The 22,718-nt window shown below is 43.1% G+C and overlaps 1 protein-coding gene across 1 annotated transcript in view; it reads right to left on the bottom strand.

The window, feature by feature from the left end:
- klf8 (Kruppel like factor 8) overlaps positions 1-22,718 on the bottom strand; it is a gene marked incomplete at both ends in the record, with an annotated part of 60,614 nt that overhangs the window by 20,111 nt on the left and 17,785 nt on the right. The gene's annotated exons all lie outside the window — the stretch shown is intronic.

Genomic DNA, 22,718 nt, shown 5'->3' with positions numbered 1-22,718 from the left:
GGAAGACAGGTAGGAGAGGAAGTAAGACAGGAAATGGCATGCTAGAGTTTGGAGGAGGGGGAAATTACCTCTGATCTAGAAGTTGGCTAAAGAAAACCCCCTCTCACAAATCTTGCCGGAGAGGAGGGGTAACACAACACACACACACACACACACATTGTGTTAAATAAAAAAAGAAGAAGAAGATAGAAAATTAAAAGGCAAAGAGACAAAGGCCTAATCCTGAGGCGGCCAGTCAGGGAATGAGAGCGAGAGAGAAATAACAGCGAGAGTAGGGAGGAGTAGCCGTGGACTGACCCCTCCCTCCCTTTCAGAGCAGGCAGGCGGACACACCCTTTTCTGGAAGCCGAGCGAGAGACACACACACACACACACACACAGAGTGAGAGAGGTGTGCCGAGGCAGAGGGACTCAACACACACACACACACACACACACACACACACACACACACACACACACACACACACACACACACACACACACACACACACACACACACACACACACATCTCATGCTGCACACACCCCTTCTCTTCTTCTCTGTCTCCATTTTCTCTCCATGTCCATTTCCCTTCTCTCGCATCTAAATTTGCTATCTGAGATACTCCTCCAAATAAAACTATAAAACAATGCATTAATAGCTGAACAATCCACGATGACATTTACTCCAGATGTAAATCTACTCGCAGGTTTCCACTGACACTGAACTCAGCATCGTGCGCGATAACCGTGAAATCCGGGGCAATCGGTTCATCGGCTAATCGGTCGTTTCGGTCTCAGCAGACTCCGATTTCTTTAGTTGTTTTTTTATGCTCTTTTTTTTCCTCACAATTAAAGACTTATTTCCTTGAGACCTATATGAGCACAACTCACACGATTTGAAGTGGTGATTCTTCAGTTTGATTAAATTAGTCCAGACCAGCTAACACCAAAAGTACACATTCCTTTTTCCTTTTCTTTTTTATCTACAAAAGCTTTTATCCAAAAAAGATCTCAAATGTTGTTGAAATACAGGTAACCATAAGAACAAGAATAAATAGCCCGAACGGCACAAAAGATGTCTTACAATGATTATTCAATTATTTAATTGTATGTCTGTACATTTCATGCCGAACAACTACTTCCTTAATTGACTAATCAAGCTGGTTAGTCTTCCGACAATACCGTCTTCAACAGTGGAAGGAGAATTTAAACACAAGTGCAGTATGAAATCTCTTATTAGTGCCAATTCTGATTGACAGATTGAATATCATGTTAAAAAAAAACAGACTTAAAAAACGAGACACCAAAAGGTTAAAGAACAAAAGAAATGTGTCATAAAGAGACCGAAGACCGAAGACAAAGTTGCATCAACCACAGCTTCTATATTTCAGTTTCCAGCTGACCCACGGCTGGGTCGTGACCCTCAGGTTGAATACTGCTGATCTGGCCTCCACTAGTGGAAGTTGTCACAAAAGATGACTTCCCTTCTGATTCTTTTCTCTCTTCCTCTTTAGACTTGGCTTTTGCTGAAGAGAATGTGGTTACGGCCGACGTTTCAGAGGATTGTTTTGTTGTTGTGGTTTTTAAAAAGAAGTGGGACTCGGCAGGTCAACGTCTGAGCTGCTTTTCTTTGCCTCGTATTTGTGAACCTGACACACCTGGTCGGAGGTTGAACCCGTTTACGCTAACGGGCCGTCGCGCTGCCCGACCTGGCGTGGCTTCGAATAAATGGTGCCATACTGTGTGAGCGAGACTCAGACAGGAAGTGATGACTTCACACCTCCTTTCTCAGAGGCTGAAATACACATAGTTCTAAACTTCCTGCTCGCAGCATGGGAAACGTAGTACTACGTACATGAATGAGTGTGATAGCTATCTACATTAATAGCAATACAAATGTTGATATCAAGGAACAATAACTTGTCAAAGTAGACATATTTCAAGGCATTAAATGTCACTACAAGAGCAAAAATGTACTTACTGTACTTTAAACTTCAAAAACTGGAAATAAACACTCTTCATCCAGAATCCAGTGCTGAGAGAAGCCACAGAGCCAAATCCAGGTCAGCCTAAAGACTGTTGCAGGCCAACATGTGACCTGGCTCCAGCGGATTCCACTGTGAGGTGTGGCATCAGCCAATCAGTCTGGGTGTGGCTGCCAGCACAACCCCTCCCACACACACACAGACACACACACACACACACACACACACACACAGAGAGGACACACACTGGTCTCTCAGTCCTATTGTGATGGAACAGAGCTCCCTCTGTGTCTTCAAACAAAGGTGAAGGCAGCTTAATGCCACACCTTCCCCCACTCCCCCCAAAACTGGCAACCCACCGACAGCCAGGCTCTGAAAATTCACCAAACTATGTTTTAAAGCAGCTTTTACTTTACTTTCTATTGTATTGTTTTGTGGGTCCCTGGCATCTTGTAAATAATTGGGTCCATACCATGTACATCGTGCTACCAATGTGTTTAAGAGCAGAATTATTTTTGAGAGGGTTGGGAGCGAGCTAAAACCCTGAGGGTAACATCCGGTTTGTTGGGGCCACCATTTTGTAACAACATTAAAGAACCACACAGGAAGAGATCCATCTGATTTCTGCACAAAAAAGGACCAGGAAATGGACCATAATGCACATCAGATACATTACATTTAATTTAGCTGACACTTTTATCCAAATGACTTACATGTTTGCTCTTTACACCATAGACACAGCAACGGGGAGCAATTAGGGGTTAAGTGTCTTGCTCAAGGACACATCGACATGGACTAGCAGAGCCGGGGCTCAAACCACCGATCCTCTGATTGAAAGATGGGCATGCTAACCACTGAGCCCAGTCGCCCCAGATATAAGGTTACAAGCAGGCAACAACCTCTGGGTCTGTAGAGCCTTAAATCAGAATTATCTCTACTGACCACTAGGGGGCGACTCCTCTGTAGTATAGAAGTCTATGAGAAAATTACTCCACTCTCTTGATTTATTTCCTTGGTAGACATTGTAAACATGAGTTTATGGTCTCAATCAAGTAAATGATGGTCCATTTAAGCCTAGTTTATGGTTCTCCGTCAGGTCGACGGCGTACCTACGCCGTAGCTACGCCGTCGACGCAGACCCCTACGCCGTAGCCTGACGCGCACCTCCAAAAAATCCTAACTACGCGTCGCGTTGACGCGGACCGCAAGCGCTGTGATTGGTCCGCTCAGAACGTAATTTCCGGCAATTGCTTTTTCCCAGCCTCGACCGGTTTAGTGGTCGTACAGACCACCTCCGCAAACGTCTTCTCTGTCGCCTGCGCTTCATCATTTGCAATATAAGCATTTGCTCTTCAATATTGATGAGCTCCAACTTTAATGCAGCCGCTCCAACTTGGTCGCCATTGTTTACTGTGACCGGAATTCGGCTATAACCCCTGAAACCACACAGCCACACAGGAACACCGCCCTGGCGGCATGGCGGTTAATTGCAGAGCAACGCGGTCCCTCGACGCAGAACTTCGAATGCTCAACGACGGCGTCACGTCGACGGCGTACCTATGCCGTCGACGTGACGGAGAACCATAAACTAGGCTTTAGAGTCAAACAGACCATAAAGCAGAGTATGCTTAAGGGCGGGGCTACGAAGTGAACACAACGTTGTCCAGTCTGGGAGAGGTCAGTGTTTTCGTCTTAGAACTTTAACCCTTTCTCACAGTGTGTTTACACCTCATGAAAGTTAATTATTACATTTTTGGTCCCCTAAAACTATGTAATCTTCGGTCGTACTTAGCTCCACCCTCGTGTGTCCATTTTGATTACTGAAAAACAAGATGCCGATGGCCCCAAAAACCAACATGGTGACGGCCAAAAACATAGATATAAATGTATCAGTTAAACATTTGTAATGTGATGAAGTACTTTTATTTAAGGTACGAGGGAAACAAACTCCCTGGGTATTTGCTTTAGTGCACGCTCACTTCCTACTTCAGCTTACCAACACACTGCAACAGGAAATGCAATGGTGCGTTTGAAAAGGTCTATAGAGTTAAGAGGATATGTGCAGGAAACAGGAAACTTATGCAACCCTCCAATCACAAATGTAAACTACGTGTAAAGGATATCTGGATGAGAATGTTCTGGATTCCAAGAATTAACACCATGATCCGAACCAACAGAGTTGAAATGATGTCAATGAAACATGTGGAATCTGAGTCCTCCGATAAAAGTGTTACATTCTCACAGTCAGTATTCTTCTCTTATAACCTGTTCTTTTGTCCATCGACTCCTTCTCAGTTCAGTTTTTCTGGGGTTTGTTCCAGCTTGATGTTTTCTAACCCGACTGGCCTCGTCATCATCTGATAATTGGCCACTTTTGGCTCGTCCTTCCGTGTCGAAACCGGCTCATTCAGTTCTACGGAGGTAGCATGAATACAAATGGCTCACCATCAACAATCGAACGCCCTCGTCACCTTCTTCTAAATGCCTCATCAAGTTGTAAATGTGCCCGACAGAGAAAATGCAAACTATCACCGGTTGCTGGCCACTCGGGAGATGCTTTAACTCACTGAGCAAACTTCTTAATGCTTTAGGTGAAATTCTTTGCACAAAAAAAAGGAATGAGACACGATACAAAGTACCACTTCTAGTCGTGAACGCCTCATTGTTGACATTTTTAGTTGAGTGTCAAACAGTCAGGAGGAGGGAGGATTTGTTTTTGTCTGATGGAAAGAGCTGAAGGCTGCCGACGGCACAGCTGAAGGGCAAAACTCCAGTGGAGGCTTTTCTTCTACAAACGAAAGGCCTTAATAAACTCTGCGTTCTTGTCGATAGCGCACATGAGCATCTTGTTTTTGGAGTCCAGAAGAAGTCTGCTCGAACGGGTTTTGGATTGGTTGCGGTAAAGTCCTTGTAGCCATATCTGGATCGACTTTGCGATATAATTCCTCAGCATTTGTTTAAACCTAATGTAGAGCTTCGGCTAGGTGGAGTTCAGACAGAGCCACATAAGCAGTAAATCAGAGAAAACACACCGAAGTTTAAGTCGCCAGAACCTCTTCTGTGTATCAGCGCGCCGCAGCGATCACGCCACACCCAGATCTACCACTCCGAACAGGACGGAGAATCTTTTGCAAATCCCACTTGATCCACATCTGCAGCCGGGGAAGGGGAAAGAGTGTGTGTGTGTGTGTGTGTGTGCGTTGAAGCAGCACTAATGAGTAGTGATAGTGAGAGACTGAGTGTGCATGTCACATGCGTGTAAATGAAGAGTGACAAGAGTGTGTGTGTGTGTGTGTGTGTGTGTGTGTGTGTGTGTGTGTGTGTGTGTGTGTGTGTGTGTGTGTGTGTGTGTGTGTAGGGGACGGGGGGACCACTGTGGAGTTCCTGGAATAAAGAAGGGTGGGGTGGGTGTGACCCTGTCAGCCTCTGATCCCACCACAGGAAGTCAGGGTGGGGGTAGAGAGGGACAGACGGACAGACAGAGATTGGACCCTTTCAGTGCCGAATCGAGCTGAACTGCAACGCGATCATATCTGAGGGAGTTCTCCGGCAACAGACAGACTCTGTGAACTTCTCACTTTGCCGAGAGCAGAGGCGGCCCAGCCCACTGACAATCGTTGCTTTAAGAACGGCCGCCCAAAGGAGAAGCTGAAGAGAGAGCTGCAGATGTCTGTGGACGACAGACAGAAATACAAGCAGTATGCCGTTATCTTAGACAAGGTCATCCTGAGGTCAATAAATCAGATGCATTTTAATTATTTTTGCTGACGAGAGAAGACGTGTTAGGGGGTCACGTGCCTAATTCCGCTTAAACGTTTACAGTGGCTCGCAAAAGTATTCATACCCCGTGAACGTTTCCACATTTTGTCACATGTCACATTTAAATTTTTTTCACAAATAAAAAACTGAAAACTGCAGTGTGCAAAATTATTCAGCCCCCCTGAGTCAATACTTTGTGGAACCGCCTTTTGCTGCAATTACAGCTGCCAGTCTTTTGGGGTATGTCTCTACCAGCTTTGCACATCTAGAGACTGAGATTTTTGCCCATTCTTCTTTGCAAAACAGCTTAAGGTCAGTCAGATTAGATGGAGAGCGTTTGTGAACGTCGATTTTCAGATCTTGCCACAGATTCTCGATGGGATTTAGGTCTGGACTTTGACTGGGTATTCTAACACATGAATATGTTTTGTTTTAAACCATTCCATTGTAGCCCTGGCTTTATGTTTAGGGTCGTTGTCCTGCTGGAAGGTGAACCTCCGCCCCAGTCTCAAGTCTTTTGCAGACTCCAACAGGTTTTCTTCCCAGATTGCCCTGTATTTGGCTCCATCCATCGTCCCATCAACTCTGACCAACTTCCCGGTCCCTGCTGAAGAGAAGCACCCCCAGAGCATCATGCTACCACCACCATGTTTGACAGTGGGGATGGTGTGTTCAGGGTGAGGTGCAGTGTTAGGTTTCCACCACACATAACGTTTTGCATTTAGGCCAAAAAGTTAAATTTTGGTCTCATCTGACCAGAGCACCCTCTTCCACATGTTTGCTGTGTCCCCCACATGGTTTCTGGCAAACTGCAAACGGGACTTCTTATGGTTTTCTTTTAACAATGGCTTTCTTCTTGCCACTCTTCCATAAAGGCCAGATTTGTGGCGTGCACGCCCAATAGTTGTCCTGTGGACAGATTCCCCCACCTGAGCTGTGGATCTCTGCAGTTCGTCCAGAGTCACCATGGGCCTCTTGGCTGCGTCTCTTGTCAGTGCTCTCCTTGTTCAACATGTAGTTTTAGGTGGACGGCCGTGTCTTGGTAGGTTTGCAGTTGTTCCATACTCTTTCCATTTCCGGATAATGGATTGAACAGTGCTCCGTGACATGTTCAAAGCTTGGGAAATATTTTTCTAGCCTAATCCTGCTTTAAACTTCTCCACAACTTTATCTCTGACCTGTCTGGTGTGTTCCTTGGACTTCATGGTCCTGTTTGCTCCCCAATATTCTCTTAACAAACCTCTGAGGCCGTCACAGAACAGCTGTATTTGTACTGAGATTAGATTACACACAGGTTGACTCTATTTAGTCATTCGGTCAACATTCAATCATTCAGCAGTCATCAGGCAACTTCTGAAGGCAATTGGTTGCACTCAGAGAAAAGGGGGCTGAATAATTTTGCACACTGCCCTTTTCAGTTTTTTATTTGTGAAAAAAAATGTAAAATCACGTATCATTTTCTTTGTACTTCACAATTGTGTGACACTTTGTGTTGGTCTTTCACATAAAATTCCAATAAAATATATTTATGTTTGTGGCGTGTAATGTGACAAAATGTGGAAACGTTCAAGGGGTATGAATACTTTTGAAAGCCACTGTATGTATGTTGTTGCTCTGTTTTCTTCTTCTTGCTTATGCGTATTGTTATCATGTAAAAAATAAGAGAAAAATAATATGAATATGAAGCAGACTTTGTAACAGGCGATGCATATCTTTCTGTTCCCATGGACACTTGAGGACCGTTATCGTGGCCAACAAATAGGGCTAAACAATAACCTCGTCAAAGCCTACAAAAAGGTTTTATCAATTAACTGGTTGACAACTAGAAAGTCCAATGTAACAACATAATACCGTAACGTTACAACGTAAAACAAAGCAATGTAAAAACATAGCAACGTTACAATGTAACAACATAACAAAACAACAGTGGCGGGCCATCAGGGCCTGCTAAGCCTTCTCTGCTGGCCTAAACAGAATCACAAAGTTTAAATTTAAATGTTGTATTATTTTTATTTTTTTATAATTAAAAGTTATAGCTATTTTATAATTTAATAGTTTTTCACAAATACACTACATGTATTACAATTATTTCGCGCTGCGCCGCGATCAGCTGTTAAACAGCAGGTGTAGGTACAGAATCCAAAATAAACATAGTAACGTTACAACGTAACAAAACAATGTATAAACACAGAACAGAACCAGATAACGTAACAACGTAACCAGCGAATAAATAACAACCGCTCTTTGTGGACTCTCTTGCTCGTCATACTCGTTATTGTACTACGTAACTGTCAATAACGGTCATGTGATCATCATGTGAACATATTTTCCTGGCGGCAGGTCAATGTGGATATTACATTTTTTGTGTGTGACTATCCTTGAATATTCCGCATGTTTCTGTTCAGACATTTTCTCACATCCTTCAGTGCAGCCAGAGCGTCCACAGTAGAGTTGACTTTAGTCGTCATAATTAATAAACAGTTGCAGCTCTTCTTTCTTTGTTAATAGAACATAGTTGCGTTTTCAACATTTAATGACCAAAAGAGGATCCGTCTCTGGCCTTCAAACAGGCCAATCTCAACATTTTCCAAAATCTATTTTTAATCGGTGAAGGGGAATCGGTGAATGGGATTCAGAATATTAAAATTTTAGATCATCAAACTACCTACAAGTGGTTTACCTGAAAAATGTAATTTGATTTTATCTGCTGTCTTACGAGTGGATGGCAGTAAGAAGGCACGAGAGGTGCTGGAGGAACATACTGCAAACATTCAGACATAAAGAAATACACTCGTACACACAGGCACGGTCTTCTCTTCCTCCCACCCGTGGCTCCGCCTGTGAAGGGTTAACCTTTTCTGTTTTAGTACATGTAGTAATCTGACTAACCGACACAGAATGACAACATGTGTATTGTGTGATCAGATATAATAAAACACAACATAGGTGATCACAAGTGTCTGTCTCACTACAGTTTCCAATCAGTTTCCAAATTTCCCACGTACAGAGCAGTCCTCTTTGAACCCACATCTTGTATGTTTTTTCTGATTATTCATATGCTCTCATACTACTCTCATACTCGTCATATTCATACCAATTCTGACATCAAAAGGAAGTTACAGGTGACTTTGGTGTTTTGATAAAAATCTCCATTCAATCATCCAAACATCAAGCAGGCGACTCCAGTTTTTAGCGGAGAAAAATATATATTTTTAACGACTTAGCTCGGTGTAAACATACTCTTAAGACTCTTAGATCTTACAATGGATAATTTTTACGATTTCAAACATTTACATAAACACTCAGCAGGGAAATAAAAACTCTTGCTGAGCAAATTTTCTACAGTGCTGAGAAAGAGAGAGAGAGAGAGAGAGAGAGAGAGAGAGAGAGAGAGAGAGAGGGTGGGACAGAGACACTATCTGGGTCAGTGCTGCCTGTCTCCAACACCCCGGGCATGCGTGTGTGTTTTAGGTAGGGGGAGGGGGGACTGCCCCAGTCAGCAGCGCTCTGTTCATGCCATCACAGGGTCCAAGCACTCGGTTCATGTCTGGTTATACCTACAACCCATGAACGCCACAATTTCCCAGAGCAGTTGCAAAAAAGAGAAAACCTACCAAAGGAACACATACACACACACATTTGTGTCTATACCTGTTAAAAATGATCATTATTTAATATGCAGCAGCTTCAGTTTGGGGTTCGCAGTCATCTGATGTAACTGCGTGAATAATCAGCATGAGAAGAGGAAGAGAAATAAGCTGAACGATGTCCTCCCGCACTCAGCGCTGTGGGTTCAATCCCAGTTTGGCGGTGTCTAAATTCCTCCCGACCCGCAGTCGATTGCGATCAGATATTAAACAGTAATTTGTCTGTGCGGTGAATGCAAAAGCAGACATGGCTCTGGTTCAGTCACAGAGGAGAGTTTGTGCATCTTCATAGATGTTATGGCATCTTTAGGATTATTAGGACCTTTTTTAATGATGGAGGGAAAATAAAGGGATGAAGGCAGGATACTGCAGGAGTTGGTTACAGATTGACCAATAATAAGAGTGTTAGCATAAAAAGGTTTCAGAAAGTGTTTTATTTGTCGCTCCATGATGATGAGACATCGGTGGTGACGCCTCATTTATTCCAAATAAAAGGCTCCAGGCTGCAGTAGTTTGGGGCTTTCAGCACACAAAGATAATGCAATTGTGATTCTTCTTTTTTATGTTTCTTTTGGAAATTTTCTGCTCTTATTTGATAGCCGTCAACCTCAGCACCAAATGTGTTCACGTTGGAAGCTACAGTGGCAACCGCTCGCTATCTGTAAAGTACTCATCATAGATTGTATGTAAGGAGTGGACGTAGTCGTCGTGACATCAATAGTTTGTGGACGGATGTTTGCCGATTTGGCAGGGACCATATTTGGACTGAGGAGGAGTGACAGAGACCTATCAATCACCCCACAGTACTTGCTTTATTGGACTGTTTGACTCTAAATGACCTTAATTTTTACTAAATGAACATCATGCTGTATTGAAGAAGACTTGAAACTAGAGATTGAAACTCATGTTTACAATGTTTGCTGAGGGAATAATCCAGAGAGAAGTTCTATAGACTTCTACACAACCAGAAGAGTCACCCCCTGGTGGTCAGGAGAGAGAATGCAGATTTAACACATGAAGCATAGACTTTTTCAGAACCGGAGGTTGGCACCTGGTACCTCCACATGCTCTAAAACACTTCTACAAACTCGACTGGAGCTGCAAAAAACAGCTGGATGTCAGTTAGTTTTTGTTTTGTTATCGATGGGGAAAATACAAATACAGAAACACCTATCGGGGCAGTTGTCCATTTTCATACAAGAAGTGCAGGTCAGGACGGACGGAAGAGAAGACAAGAGCGGAGAGGAGGAGGAGAGGAGGAGCAGATAAGTTGGGAGAGGACAGGGAGGTCAGTTCCCATTGGTTTCCAGTTGAGGGTCCAAAGGTTGCACAACTCCTGTAACTGGAGTCCCTCACACACACACACACACACACACACACACACACACACACACACACACACACACACCCCTCACAGCCTCAGTCCTGAGAAGAGAGAGGACCCAAAATGAAGGAAGTCAACGCATGCGCTCGCGCGCGTGTGTGTGTGTGTGTGTGTGTGTGTGTGTGTGTGTGTGTGTGTGTGTGTGTGTGTGTGTCAGGGAGGGTGGGGCTTGCTTAATAAGTCAGAGAGATGAGACGATAGTTGAGAGGCTGGTTGGCCACTAAAGGGACACCAACAATCTGCTGAGTTGGTGCGTTCAGGTACCGATGAGACAGTTACAGTTTTTAACTCAGAGATAACCTTAAAGGATCACCAATGTTATTACAATTAATGGACAGTTGACAGAATTTCAGAAAAATATTGTGAAAAATCTATATATATTTTCTGCTACACGATGCTGATGTCTGTCTGAACACCCACTTTTAAAAGTGGTTGCCGAAACTGAGAGTACGGTTGACATTCATATTCTGAGTAAGTAGTTTATGTTAGCTCGATGCAACATGTGTACGTTGCATCTCAAAGACGTTTGGGAAACTTTACACACACTTCCTTTTTGTTAATTATTTTGGGGATAACATTTTTTTGCGGTTTACTCTCCCCATCTTTTATCATAATGCCAACCCGTCGAGCCTCGCTGCTGCTTCAGAAGATCGTCGATCAGAAAGCGTTGTAGCTCGACAGATGTGAGCAGACAGTCGGTGACTGCTGATTTTTATTCACTCTCAACCTCGAATGCTTCTCTCTTCTTGTGTTTGTGTTGCATTCAACTGGCCCGAGGCTCGCTGTGCCAAGCACAGACATCTCTATATTGTGCGGCAAGGATGGAGCAAAGCTGTGGGGGAGAAGGGAGGACAAAACCGAACGATGGCAATCGAGCGGGGAAACAGTGTCAACATTATCTAGGAGGGGAGAGGGGATAAAGAAAACAGAAAGAGAAGGAAGAGGAGCGAAAAGGAGGGAAACTTTTCTCACCCTCTCTCTCACAGCTGGGACCTCACAAGTCCCCCCTCCTTATTACCCCTCTCACAACCCGTCACTAACCTTTCCCAGGGGTGTCTTTACCACCACAACACGGTAGCGCCGTGAATTCATTACGAATACATTCAGAAAATAGAAAAAAAAAAGTTGACGTGGCTGATTATACTGATACAGTAGATAGACACACACACAGCGCTGATACTACACATCCACTTCTTCTCTGCACGGTGACAGAGAGGACAAACTTATCTCCGGCCCCCAACCGACTACCCCTAGATAGCTCCTACTGCCTCCACCCCTCCAGTCATCTGGGGAGAGGGACCACCGCCTCTTAAAGGGCCACACCAACATCCCGTCCCTAGGGCCAAAATAAGTTGCTCTTAAACACACCACAAAAGACGACTAGCAGGAGAATCCTGCGCCCGCACGAGAGGAAATTATAATTCATGTCTTAAAGCTGTATTCTCTCTACTGGCCACCAGGGGCCGACTGCTCTGGTTGTATAGAAGTATATGCTTCATGTCTTGAAGCTGCGTTCTCTCCCCTGACCAGCAGGGGGAAACTCCTTTGGTTGTATAGAAGTATATGCTTCATGTCTTGAAGCTGCATTATTTCTCCCGACCACCAGGGGGCAACTCCTCTGGTTGTATAGAAGTATATGCTTCATGTCTTGAAGCTGCATTATTTCTCCCGACCACCAGGGGGCGACTCCTCTGGTTGTATAGAAGTATATAGAAAATGATTTATTCCCTCAGTAAACATTGTAAACATGAGTTTATGTTTCAATCTCTAGTTTCAAGTCTTCTACAATACAGCATGATGTTCTTTTAGTACATTATGGTCCATAATTATGGTTCCGACAGCAATACAGCTTTATTTCTGACAGCAATATGGCTTTATAACAAGTCACCGCTTGCTAGTTCCTCTGTGGATTAATTCATCACTGTACCATACATACTTCGCTTTTTGCACTTTCTACTGTTTATCTAATCTACTTAATTAATGAATACACTCTGCGGCTGTAAATATAAATATATTCTCCAGTTAGTTGCATTCTATTCTATTGTGTATATTTAAATATATATATATATATATATATATATATATATATTACTTTATTTTAATTTGTATATATCTTTCATCCCTGTTGCTTCTTTATATATATTTGATCTTTTATCTTGTGTGTTTGTATCTTCAATTGTAAGGCGCTACTGATGATGACAAAAAATGTTCCCCTTGGGGATTAATAAAGTATATATTCATTCATTCATTCATTTATAGTCAAACAGACCATAACGCAGGGTGTGCTTTAGGGTGGGGCTACAATTGATTGACAGGTAACTAAGACGAGGAGTTGTCCATTTTGATTAGCCAAAAATCAGTGGCAGGCCTTCTGTGCCGGTTGATATCGTATACATAAATGCACGCATGACGGGATGCTGCGTCAATAACGGACAATGCATGTAGTCCACATCAACAACCACATGTAGTTACAGAGCAACCAACTCTCACAGTTTCGCCGTGTGACACACGCTTTTGCATGTTTTCACACGCACTCACGCCACACAACCAATTTCTCACGGCAAAAAAAAAAAATCAGATTTTGTGCCGAGGCGCGTTCGTTCCTTTTCAAACTCCCCGACAATAGATGGCGCTAAGGAGCGTATCTTTAAACCTATTCGCTGCATAGACATTCTTTTTGCCCCAGGGTGGGGGCGGGCTGGCCATGGGGGACACTGGGGAAATCCCCAGTCGGCCGACGGCGTTGGGCCGGCCCACGTCCATCATCAAGCGGCCCTGCCTCTGAGATCGCCGGCCACGACTATATTCTATGGCTCAAAGAAAATGTCACATTTACTCTAATACATGATGTTGATGATCACTGACTGAGATTTATAGTAGCCCTCGCGTCCCTACAAACACTCATGGTTTCCACATCCAGCAGCATGCAACACTACTGATCGCGATCTGTATTCACATTCATGGTTTGGATGTTGCTTGCAGGTTTTCAGGATATTCTGCCATTAATTTAATCCAGAACACCGGGACTTGAAACGTACATTTAACTTTCATTTTCGGGGTAACGTTATCACGTAGCCTCTTGACATGTGTCAAGACTAGAGGCTCAGACGCACAGACGGATGTATCCGGTCATTCTTCAAAATAAAACATCTTTTTTTTTTTTTTTTATTCTTTCTGTGTGGCTCAGTACTAAGGGGATCTTGCGTCACTCGCTCGCAGACGAAGCCGCTTTTGAGTGTGATTCAACAGCATGGCACCAACGCGTAAACCTTTAAAGGAGTATACTGATATTGTTTTTATTACCATGTGACTGCACCTGGGCCGGCAGAGTTAGTTTAGGTTCTGTTACTTAACTTATTGTTTTGTTATGCACCTTCAACATCCCTACACACACACACACACACACTTTTTGATTTTGGATAATTTCTCCCCAACGGAGCAGTGCCAGACCGAATGGGACTGAGCTAGAATATGGTTCAAGGAATAGGTGCCGGGATGAGGTGTAATCAGCCTCAGCTGGGGGCAATTTGTGTGTGTGTTTCTCCCGCCACCAAGTCCGTATCTCCTCCTCCTTCAGCAATTGAGTGTTAAAAAAACTATACCAAGCAAAACCCTAAAAATGTCATAACATCTCTTATGTTTCAGCCTGAACTCTTCCGACTACCGTAAAAGTTGGGTTACACGCAGCTACTACGTTCGGTGGGTGTCCCCGCTGCCAGTTAGTGCTGCTGCTAGTTCCCCGCTAACTTCCGCTAGCTCTCGCTAGTTCCCCGACAACCATCGGAGGTAGCAGGACCAGCCACGGCTCGACGCCCGACTCGGGCAGAAGGGCCGCGGGCAGTAGTAGCAGCAGCGGGGAGCTAGCAGTAGGGCTGCAACTAACGATTATTTTAATAATCGATTAATTGGTTGATTATTTTTCAGGTTAAATCGATGAATCGGATAAAAAAACTAAAAAACTAAAAAGCATTAATTTCCAACCCGTTATTCAAAAACAGAAGTGGCCGTGCAAATTCAAAGTGCAAAAAATCTTCAGAACGTGCACAAACCTTCAAGGTTGCTCCTTGAACCCTGAGCTGTTAATTAAAAAAATTAAATAAAAATGGACTAACACAAAAAACATGTATGCTTTACATCTGCCAAATGTGAGCCCTTTTTACTGTAATTGATCACGTTGGAGCAGAGCCTGCATTTAGCATACCCTGCTTTATCAATATGTATGACATACTGGGACAGTGGGAAACTGTACTGCTCCTCTCACGTCTGTTTTGACCTCCACCTTCAGGCCCTGCTCCACTTCATCTCAGCCCTGCATTAAGCTGCGCTACATATAGAGCGTCCTCTTCCTTAAACTATTTCATTCACATCATCTGATCAATATCTGGGCTTGTTATGACCACGGCAGCACGTTGTTGGCTAAGCCCAACTACGTGATTTGATTTCTACTTTGAGTAAAACAATGTTTAAAAAACTGCAGACCTGCAGTGAACTGAACCAGACCGGGGGGTTACAGCATGTTCCATCACGTTACGTTTTTTCCAAGCAAGCCTGAACTGTAACGGAAAATGACAGAACTTTAAAAACAATACACAACCCAAACACGTTAGCGGACGTGATAGCAAGCTGACTAGCTTCCATTAAAAACAAGTTTGAGGTAAATGAAGACGCTGTTGACATCTTAACGCTGAATGGCCAAGACTCGACACTTCCCATCAAAGATGTGTATCACTCCAATCTCAGAAACGCTGGCCGGCTAGTTGCTCTGCTCCGCTCTTCTTCTTTTCTCCGCGACTTATTGACTGGCGTAATAATCGCGCGACACAACGAATCGATAATAAAATTTGTTGCCAACTCTTTTGATAATTGATTGTTATCGATTGTTATCAATTTTATTGATTTGTTGTTGCAGCCCTAGCTAGCAGCAGCGTTAGCTTGCTACAGCAGGGACAACCACCGAAGGTAGTAGCGGCTTGTAACCCGGCATCTACGGTACTACTGAGTTCAGCTAGCAGCTAGTTAGCTTTTTGTCGACTAAAGTCACACTGACCAATCACAGTGCATGTTAATGCTGACGTACTTCCAGGCCACCTCGCAGGCCCTGGCACGTCAAAGAATACGCCCAGCTTGTCAAACTAAAGATCAGATTGGTTGAAGACTATGACAATCAACAATAATGTCCCCATGTACTTTAATCTGCAAAGGCTACCTGGAAGGCCTCGGGCCTCTCTCCTTCCATAGAGACGTTGGAGGTGAAATCTGATTGTCTGCAATGCGAAGAATATGCAAAAAATGACATGCAGAGATAGAGAAAGAAAGGAGAAGTTAGACCAGTAGGAGAGATAGAAGAAATGTGGAGGATAAGGATAAGTGGTGTGAAATTAAATTTATTTCGCTCACCTTGCCAAAAAGTTCCAACTGAGGAGCATTACGATGATTCATAATAATAAGGTTTATTTTCATAGCACTTTTTACAGACAAGGGTCACAAAGTGCTGAACAGGAGTCAGAAAAAATAAATAAAAGTGTTAAAACCAGATTGACAATAACGGCCAAACATTTCAAGAGTTAAAAGAGCACAGTAAAAACACATTAAAAGATGGAACAATAAAAAAAAAAATGCTTGAACAACCAATTCACATTTTGAGCACAATTTGAACACATTGTGTTAATTTTGCTTTTCATTTCCCACCTTTTAATTTTGTACGTCGCATGCCAATGCTTTTTGTACTTCACTTGCACGTTCTGAATTTATGGGTCTATGTGCCCGTTTCAGTGTTGGTTTTCTTTTAATGAAAAATGGGCACAATGAATCGTTTTACAAAGACCAACATTTATTTAAAGATACGCTAATAGTGCGGCATCGTTTCATTTAAATAAGCAAAAACTCTCACGTGAACAATTAATGTCATCTTATCAGAAGAAACCAGTTCAAAACTAACAAAATCCTGATTTAAATCAAGCAATATTAGAACATGAAAAATAAAAATGGCATTTCATCAAAATCCATCTTAATTACCCTAAAATATTTATAAATCCATTTATTCCCATAATGCTAACAGGCCGACTTTCCTGCAAAACTTCTGTGGAATATTTCCACAATATCTACAAGAAAAAAAAGTCTGGTGGGGAATCCTGTAGCGCTGGTTCACTGCCAGGTTACCACACACACACACGTTATACACACACACACACACACACACACACACACACACACACACACACACACACACACACAGGTCATTTAAGGTACTCTGTTCCCCGTTTGTGCTACACATGTTTTAGTCTTGTTTGCCCTGTTATTAATAATCTTTTTATTGTCCTTTTTAAAATGATATCACGCTGATATTATTTTTAATGTGAAGCAGTTTGATTTGCATTTAACGCTCTATCACGCTTGTGGGATTTATTCGGTGAAATGTTTTCTTTGTCTTTGCAATTTAATATGAATTACTACAAACCAGACTTTCTGTGTATTATTTCCATTTTTTAAACCAAAAGGAACCTTTTTTTGTGACTTTTTTTTCAGCTTCCTCGTGGGGGAAATATTATTTATTATATCGCTGGAAGATGGATGTACATAAATAGAGGTTGAGCGAGTCGTTCCACTTCTGTCCAAAGTACATATTTCACAAATAAGATCAATTCACTTTTAAAAGCTTTAGAACAAAAAACTACATTTGAGTAAATATGTTGCAGCCAAATAAAATAGTTGACAGGCTATTCAACGCTTATTTCTTTATAATGCATTTAATACTTTATTTACAGGGTTGTACACAGTAGTCCATGAATATCAGATAATGAAACAGTTAATTAAAATCCCTCCTCTGCGTTGTGGAGGTTGGTTTCGTTGGTTTAAGTATTTATTTTGCCGGTTAAACCCGATTTTCTGTTTCTCCCCAGTTCATCTTGTTTGTACGCCCTCTAGCGTCATCTAGAGCCGAGTCAACGCCTCCGTTCATGCTCGGAGCTCAAGCGTGAGTATAAACGGAGCTAAAGCGACCGCTTTATCGCACACGGACACTCGGGCCTTCAGGCCTAAATGCTTTCGATTTGTTGTCGTTGTCTAGTTTCAGCTGGTTCGTGGATGTTTGTCTGTGTTAGCCGGGATTTTTGTTCATGTGTCACGCTGGATTTTGAATTATTTTTGTCTCTTGCGGGGCTTTGTTGGTCCAATCGTGTTGCAGCTGATTGGCTCTTTCATGGCCGACCAGATGCTGCACATTGGCACCCAGCCAAACGAGACCCCCATCTCTGCGTCTGGGTTTTGGAAACCGCTTAATTTTTATTATGATTCATTTTTATTATTATTCATTTCATTATTTTGTCTCCTTCGACGCGAGTTCAAAAGCAGTGACACTCTACGGTCCTGCGATTCCTGAAAAACGCAGGTGAGAAACCAAAAAAAAACACACACAATGCTTGTATGCAGAGGAGAGCAGGGTGTGTCTCCATCTGGCTGGCAGAGAGAGAGAGAGAGAGAGAGAGAGAGAGAGAGAGAGAGAGAGAGAGAGAGAAGCTTCCTGGCTGTTATCACACCACACCCTGTTGACGCAAAGCTGCAGCCGTTGCTCCGCTACACGCCCTCTTTATCCACACACACACACACACACACACACACACACACTAGACAAAGTTAGTATACTCTGCGCTAAGTTAAATACATATCACACACACACACACACACACACACACACACACACGGCCCAACCACAGCACTGCGGTCAGAGCACTTCTCTAAAGCTCACGCTGGATTCAAAGCGCTTGTTGGTGAGCGTTGACCTCAAACACGACACACACACAGACAGACAGGGTTTACTTTATCGCCGGAGCAGACGTCACCGTAAAGAAACCGAAAGTTGGACCATCTGCAACACAAATAGTGAGATAGAATACAACTGACGATAGGCAGAGAGGTTCACGGTTCCAGTTGCAGACCGCATGGACAAGCAGCTCCATTAATATTGTATTTTTGTGTCCTCTCCTCTCCGATCACTTCACTTCCTGCCTTTGCGAGTGTGTTTTGTTCTTTTTAACCTGTCCCTTGTCAGCCCGACACTAAGCTGACCTCCCACTCACCTGTTTTCACTTCCCCCATCAGTGAATCACTACATATAGCAGCCCAACTCCTTTTGTTCTTTGTCGGTGTGTCGCCCGTAACCTGCGGGCCGGAGCCGTGACCCCGCTGCCTCCTCACCACTCTGCTTTTGACTGCACCGCAACCTTTTTAGTATCCGAGACCCAACGAGGAATCTGAGTCAGGCCGCATCTAAATTTCGACGGAGCCCAGCCTCAGTTCTCTGTAGTTTGCTGAAAGGCGACCTTGTTAAATCACACAAGTAAAGATAACAGCCGCACACTCTGGGGCAACAGACAGACTCTTATCACGAGATTAGAAAAAAGACACAAATGTCACACGGATAAACATCCAGGTATCCCATGCTTAAGGGTGTGGCTTTAAGTGACAGGTGGGTGTAATCTAAGAAGAATATATATATATATATATATATATATATATATATATATATATATACATGTATGTGTGTGTACGTTACAGGAAAGCTTATATATATATATATATATATATATCGTTTAGATAAAAGATGGCCGCCCACTTTGAGCTTCACGACGGCTTCACGACGGCTCTTCAGAAAGCTCTGGGTGACGTCATGGAGACCACGTCCACGGGATCAAACACAGTCAAAGTTGACAGACAATGTTTTTCCTGATTTCCTGAAATTTTTTATGTTAAGATGTCGACCATGTTATCTGCGCAGAGAATAATTGTTTTGCTGCTGTTTACGTTCCTTATGATGCCAATTATAAAAAATGCTCTACTGGCTTTGTTTTGTTTGTCTCGTCTTTCTTGTGTCGCAAATTTTGTTTCGTGCATTCTTGTGTTGCATAATGACAATAAATGATTCTTGAATAATGTGGACGGAAACATGCTGTGGTCACATGATGATGACTAACTGGCCTTCATCACCTTTTGACCCCGTTTCCACTTCTAGTTCAAAAATCCAAATTTGCTTCACTGGTATGAAAATAAACACTATATATTGAAATGCTTCTCCCAAGAAATGATGTGTGTTTGTGTGTGTGTGTGTGTGTGTGTGTGTGTGTGTGTGTGTGTGTGTGTGTTCATCCTAGAAAACACTGACCTCATTATCTGATCATCTACTTCTCTCACCCTATCATCATCATCATCACCACCACCATTCTTTATCAGTGCCATAACCTCTATTTGTCACCACACACACACACACACACACACACACACACACACACACACACACACACACACACAATGTCAGACACACCCTCCCCACCTCAACCACCCCTTCACCACCTTCCTCCTGCTCCTCCTTTACTCCCTCCCCCTATCTTTCCCCTGTTCCCCCCCCCTTTTCTTTTCATTGTGGCCGGTTTTGGCAGCAAGCCCGCGGTTGTCATGGCTACGGGATTCCTCCCCCCCTCCCCCGTTCATGACAGTGCTGTGGTTGGTAGGGGGTCACCCACCACCTCCTCCTCCACCACCGCCTAATCTGAGGTGACACGGCCAATATCCTCGCACAAACACACACGAAGAGAAACACACACTCACCGTCACACACACTGGCATGCAGAAAACATTCTCAGGAGAAGAATGTGTCCGTGCGCACACATACACACACACACACACACACACAAACAAACACACTCAACAGGCCCCACCCCCTCGCCACCACCCCAACACATACACACACACACACACACACACACACACACACACACACACACACACACACACACACACACACACACACACACACACTCATTCACATAATTCACAGTCACACATTCTCACCAGAAGCACACATTCAGCTACGCTCAATAAGGAACACACACACACACACACACACACACACACACACACACACACACCCCTTGAACATCCAGTACCGAAGCTTCTCCTCTACTTTTCCCAGTGCGTGAACGTTGCAAAAAATGTCTGACGGAGCTGCAGCTGTAAGCGATCGTAGTTACGTGTGTGAACCGTTTGTACCGTTACAACACCCCCAAACAGCCGGAGCAACTAGCTTTAGGTGATTAAAGTAATCCTTCTAAGTGAAAACAATCCACTACGAGTCGGGAGACTTTGCGACCATCTACAGACGACTTTCAGCTAAATGTTATGACTTTCAAATCCTGAAAATCTACTTCAAGACATTTTAAGGATCTTCTGTCAAGTAGGACTTCTATCAAACTGAATGGAAATGTCTGCCACAGCGTTGATAGAGCACGTTTCTAAGAACAAACACAGCATAAAGTCAAAATGAATGATGCCGCTGTGACGTCAGTTTTGTTTATATCGGCGAACTCGGTTGATATGGATGTCGTCCGACTTTCAGACTTGAATGACCGTTCCTTTGCATTTTTACCATGCTCACATCTGTCATTAACAGATTTTTTGGTTGATCCAATCACGCATTTATTTTGGGGGGGGAAGCTAAATCTAATCACAAGAACCCTCCCCCAATAAAAAGTGACATGAGTCGTTTCAGCAAATTATCCCAAAACATCTTACGGTAAATTTTCATCACTTCTCTTGTTAATTTTCTTCCTCCTTTTTTAATTTTGATATCTCTTCAGGATTCCGTGTCGCACTCGGGTTCGAGGGAGAAAGTAATTACAATGAGAGCGAAGGAGGAAGACAAAGTCCAGGTGTGGGAGGAGGCGGACGGGCGGTGTCACCAAAAACATCCGGCTTCAACGCGACAGATTCCCTCTGCACACGTTCCTGCTCTGAATGATTGACAGCGCGTGTAAACACGTCCACCTGCAGGTTGGAGGTTCCTTTTGTACTTCTTTGTGAATCAATTGATGCTAAAAACAGGAGCTTGCTGATGACGGCGGTCTCCACAAAACAGGATATTGACTCACAGACATGCTGGATGGCTGAAAACACCAATGTCATCACATGACAGTGTGTCCCATACTGCGAATGGAGGAGGGGGAAGAAGCACCAAAGGACATGGCAGCATGTTCCAGAAAGAGAAGAGACATCGAGCCGCGTTACAAAACTGCGGTCCGAACAAAGCTGGGCTTTCTGAAGCGCCGGCTCACATGACGAGCTCCCAGCAGCTTTGTGACCTTCAGATAAACTCTGGTCATCACGCTCTTAGAAGCTGGTGTTGTCAATCCTTGAATCATGGACCACAAAAGAAGTTACATTTTCTGTTTTTTTTCCTCCTGCTCGTTCACTTTTCCCTCCACTTCTTTTTTTTGACATGGTCAGGTCAAGACTAGCAACAGCAATAGAGGTGCTGCCGGGATGACGTGAGTTTGTAGTCCAACCAGGAAGTTAGCATCACTGGTTCCCTCATCAAAAATCCAATGTGACTCTTCCTTTGGATTTTTGCAGAATCAGAATGTGTTAAACAAATGTTTATGATTCTTAGTGGTTTTGTTCATCAAGATAATTTTCATAAATCAACTTTAATATCTATATATATGTTTATTAAACATATTACATCTTTTTTTAAATATTTCATATTTGTGTGCCTTATTATATATATTTTCTTAAACTATTAGCCCTTATAGCAATGTTTCTTTTGTTTTCTTAATTATTTAATTCTACATTTTTACCTTAAGTTTATTGTAATTCTGTGTGGAAGGAGGACCGAGCAAAATAAGTGTATCATAGTACGGAGTAACTGTCTGTTATCTGTGTATATGAAAATAAAAATATCTGGAATCTGGAATCTTAATGATGTTTGAAGTGTAAAGTAAGAGGACTAGTGTCCTAGTGAGGATGCTTAGTTGTCTCCTTTACACCCTTTAAGATCCACCAGAGGAGCGTTTACTGACCTGTTATATAATCAGACAACTAAACATTAGAATCTCTTCAGCTCGTGTTGAACACAGACTTTATTTCAGATGTCTAAAGTTCTAAACGAGCACACTTTCAAGAAACCCACTG

The sequence above is a fragment of the Taurulus bubalis genome (assembly GCF_910589615.1).
Source record: "Taurulus bubalis genome assembly, chromosome: 2".
Lineage (NCBI taxonomy): Eukaryota > Metazoa > Chordata > Actinopteri > Perciformes > Cottidae > Taurulus > Taurulus bubalis.
Note: the sequence above shows the minus strand (reverse complement) of the source record. Positions and strands in the feature narration are given on the sequence as shown.